This window comes from Geospiza fortis, unplaced genomic scaffold (genome assembly GCF_000277835.1).
Source record: "Geospiza fortis unplaced genomic scaffold, GeoFor_1.0 scaffold111, whole genome shotgun sequence".
Taxonomy (NCBI): Eukaryota; Metazoa; Chordata; class Aves; order Passeriformes; family Thraupidae; genus Geospiza; species Geospiza fortis.
In genome coordinates, this window is record NW_005054321.1 from 7792673 (window position 1) to 7797361 (window position 4689).

The window sequence follows — 4689 nt, forward strand, 5'->3', positions numbered from 1 at the left end:
CTCTTTCGTTTTCTTATCATAAAAAAGGGCTTTTTGGTGGAACTCGACAACGTCGGGAGGTGCTGGGCTGCGGTACTGTCCCTAAGCGGGAGAATGAGCTTCCCGTGCCTCTGGCAGTGGGGAGGGACCATGCCCGCCTCGGGCTGCGGCTCCGCTCCCGCTCCAGGGAACCCCCAGGGCGAGTCGGAGGCTCTCTTGTTTCTTTATTTCCCTTCCTTAAGTCCGTCACGGCCGGTCGGAGCCCATCCGCCGGTGATGTGGAGCCGAGGATTCGTGCAGCTGAGGGAGCCACCCCTCTCGGCAGCCTTGACTGCATAGGTTTTTACGCTCCTTAGTCTTAGTTAATTTTTAAGAAGTCTTGCTATGATTTAGAGAAGCCCTTGAAGTTGCTATTGCCGATTTTGCGTTACCAGTTCTGTGCCTGAGCCTTGCCAGAGCAGAGCTGTCTCGGTGCTGCCGAGGCCGGGTCGCACAGCCCAGCGCGGTGCCACAGAGCAGCGCTGGCCCGAACCTGAACCGCGGATTCACAGCCCCGTGTCCGCTCACAAACAGTATTTCTGAATAGTTAACATTTCCTTTATCCATTGTTACATTGTTGCATCGCATAACTCAGGGAACTGACAGACAGACCCTTTTTTTTTTTTTTTTTTTTAAAGCTTAGGTTTGGGGTCCCATATGTTCATTTCTAAAGAAGGCTAAGTCTCAGGAGGCTCAAGTAATTGTGGTCATCTGCTGCATCAGTGTGATTTATTTAGCCATACTGTGTGATTTCCTCCTCCTTATATTTGGGATTCTCTCCACACAAGCTGGGCTATTCAGGAATGGTAAATATTCTCAAATCTGAACAATTGAGAATGAGCAATATTATATGGCTGTATCCATTTCAAAAGATTTTATGTTCTCTGCATAAGTACCTACCACATTACAATGTGGTTAGGCTCGTATGTGGTTTTGTATGTAATTCTAATAAAATGCCTGTGCAACTCAAAAATAGTTTACAGTATCAACTAAAAACTGCAATGCCTGAGTAAGGATAAAAAGGAGATGCCTGATTTGAGTATACTCATAAAAAAATTACTTCTATGCAGTTCTGTCAGCAAAAATATGACCAATACTCCTGAGCAGTGGTCCTGCCTGAACATGTTTCTGTATTTCATTGCCTTAGTAGAAGCCCTCCATATGGCCATGTGACTGCTGCTGCTGCTGCTGCTTCACGTGATCCAGCTTTCTGGCACAAAGGCTCTGAGCTTGTACAGATGATTGTTAAACGTCATGAGACTCTGAAAGGTAGAGTAGGCAAGAGGAGGAGGAAGCCAAGAAAAGAACTGTGTGGGAGTTACAGTGAAAAATGGATTTGGGCAAAAAAAATGAAGCACTGAAGAAGCAGCGGGAGAGGTAGGAAGAAAATCAGTTGATGATTGTGTTCATCAGTGGAGGAGGAAGAGATACCAAGAAGATAAAAATGTCTGGTGGCATCAAAAGCAGTACGGAAAGGAGAGTAAAGAACTGGCTGGGGGATTGGGCCAGGGAAGAGCTGTTGGTAACATCCAAAAGATCTGTTTTGGCCTAGCCTGCTTGGAAAGTGGATGGTTGAGGGACATGGCCCGAGGGCCAAGCAGGGTCTCTGTGGTCACCCCCTGTAATTTCCTGATGAACATCAATCATGGCCTGTCACACAGCTGTTCCTGGTGGTCCACAGGTCAGCCACAGTGTTCACATTAGGAAGGTTCCTGATCCCTCACTGGCAGATTTCAAGTGAGGATAAATCCATCACACTAGTGGACAAACTGGTTTAATTAATTGGGTACTTTCACTGTCAGGGTTGAATTGTTCTTCTTCAGGCTGAAGTTATTGAGCTTGACCATTAATCTCTGGATTGTAAAATAACCTCATCTCTTATCCCAATAAATCCTCCCAGAAGCTGAACATATTGCTAAAGACATAATTGTTTTGATACTATGTTGTGCAAATTTAAACTACAGAATTGAAGAGCATAGTCAACTAAGAAAGGGAGTAGACTGGCCAGGGAAACTATGAAGAGTGACAGAAGTGAAGGCAGAGCAGAAAGTGCAACTGAACTTTTGTGTTTCCTCATCAGGGAACAAAGTTGTCTCCTAAAAAGACATTAAATGTATAAGAAATATAATGAATACAGAAGAATACTGGTCAATAAAGAGAATGGCACAATGCCTAAAAATGAAAAAGGAAGATCATAGCTGCCTTTTGGTCTGTTTTTGACTGTTCTGAAATTGTTTACTCTGCCAGAGAGAATACAGTGCTCTGTTTTGCTGCTTAGAAGCAGCATTTCCCCTTCCCCTATTCAAATGTTAGTAAATAGCCCTATAGGCATGACCTCTTTAGACTTGGATTATTTTCATTTAAACACACTGGAAACAAGATCAGTTAATTAATGTGATTTTAATAAAAATATACAAGCTGCCTGTAAAAATGTGCTAATGTTTAAACTAGTCAAATTATGTAAGTATTTCAAATTGCATTCAGTGATTTTCAGATTTAACCATGTTTCCTGTTTTGAATTGCAATCAGTATCTGAGATTCAATTCTAAATTTGTAAGATGCGCCCCTCTATATATTGTCACTAACTGAAATCACTGTTTCACTTCACAAATGTCAAAGAATAATCATCACAGTGTGAAAGTTATATTTCACAGCGTCTGCTGTAACCCTGTCTTAGTCTGTGCTAGATCCTGGGTGAGGCTGTGCCACAGCCTTTTTCTCACGGAAGTTTTGCCAGTGAAGTTATGCTTATCTCAATCCTCTTGGTATTGTGAAGTGAAATGCATCTTGTCCATCCTGGGCACGCTAATGCCAGTGAGGATCGTGCAAGCAGCACTGGAAGTCACTTACTCCTTACTGCTGATGCATTGCAGTCAAGGAAGTTGTGCTGTCTTGCCATCCCACCCAGTGATTCAGTCTACAAATCTATTTGATCCCCTGGCTTGTATTGTGATTGCAAACAGAAGAGTTAATTACAGCAAACTGACAATAGTTCTGCAGTACTGGTGATAGTCACCATGCTTAGGGAGAGGTTAAGGAACATAGCAATGACAAGCTGCAGGCACAGGTGTTATGCAATAAACTGAATAGCAATGATAGTATTCTTCATTTTATAGTATTTTGGAGAGTTTATATTTAGATTGAGGCCATCAGTTCACTCACAGGAGCTGAACAGGAGTGAACAGGTGATGATGTTGTCATCACTGTGAACTTTGCAGCATGACCAGTTTGTGCCAGAGATGAAGAGCTACATGGCACTTGCACAGCCCTTCACATCATCAATGCAATTAACTACTGAAACCACACAGCAATAAGGTAGAGAATAGCAAGATTATGTTTCCACTATAGATAAGGAGCCAGATAGATGAGCTTGTGGCCCTGCTGTGTTTGTGGCTGTCTAGCTTTAGTCATGCAAAGCCATCTCTTCAGGGTATCAACACCTCATCTAGGCTGAAGCTGGTGGTGAATCTCCTGTGGGATGTGATTATGCTGCCTGCAGAGAGCAGCCCCAGGACCACCCTGAGGTCACACTTCCCTGCTGCATAGGAAGCAAACTCACAGATGCAAACTCAGGTACAGTTGCTGCTTTTGGAAACAAGCTTGACCCGGGTCCCTGGCTGTGCACCAGTGTGTTGTCAAGCATGCTCAGACAAGCTGCCTCCAGGGCCATTTGCAACCTCTCAGTGTGGCAGCAAAGTGTGTTGTTAGCTGGAAAATGGAAATCGCTGCACACATCCGTTCTGTGCAGTGATCCTCCTGATTAGTACGGAAGTAGTGTAGTCGTGGCAGGATCTCACTTGTCAAATTCAGAGGGTTTTGATTCTCAAGTATTAACATGACGATGCCTTTTTGCAAATACAGTTTTACTGTATTTGCAAATAGAGGTTTACAGGTTTACACTCATTTCTTGACTTGCAAGGTTCCCATCTTGGTGGTTACTGCAGATAAAAGTGCTGACTTTATAATATGACAGACAGTAGTGCTTAATTAAAACATCAAATCATTGAAATGAACATTAGTAAACTATATAGTTGTTCTTTTTATGCTCCTTAGCATCTCCACAAACATGGAGAGTGTCACCAGCTCAGCAGCAAATAGCAACAGTAGTGTGCTAAAATGCATCAGGAAAATATCCTTAGGCTGTGTTTCTCTACTATACTGCTATCCTGAATAGTTTGTGGTTTGGTGTTAGATTCATCCAGTTCAGCTAAACACAGCAGTCAGGAGTACTTCCCATCCTCCTCCTGATTCTAACTCTCTTTATGAGATAGTTGTATGACATCAGGCATCCATGGCATTTGATACCTGATGAAGCTGATTTGAGGTTCCCTGAAAAAATATCTATATGAGAAATTGCTGTTCCTACATTTTTATAGTTTTATTTTCAGATAACTTCTGACAAAATTAATGGCAAAGGCTTATTTAAATTTATGGCCATAATACTAGAATATCCACAAATATTTCTGAATATCAGCTCTTCTCATTTGAGTTAGATGCTGGGCTTAGGGGATGAAAGAAGCTTCAAATCAACAGGAATCTCAGCAGGATGAGTTATGCTTTTGGTTTTGGAATATCTCACGTGCTAAAACTCAGTAAACTTTTTTTGTTAATGGAACTCTTAGTTTTGTTTTGCAAAGCAAAACCACCCCTTTTATGTAATGACAAGTAACA

The 4689-nt window shown here is 42.3% G+C and overlaps 1 protein-coding gene across 1 annotated transcript in view; it reads right to left on the minus strand.

Moving 5' to 3' along the window:
- Nucleotides 1-4689, minus strand: part of ASAP1 (ArfGAP with SH3 domain, ankyrin repeat and PH domain 1) — a 142148-nt gene that overhangs the window by 113582 nt on the left and 23877 nt on the right. The window lies entirely within an intron of this gene.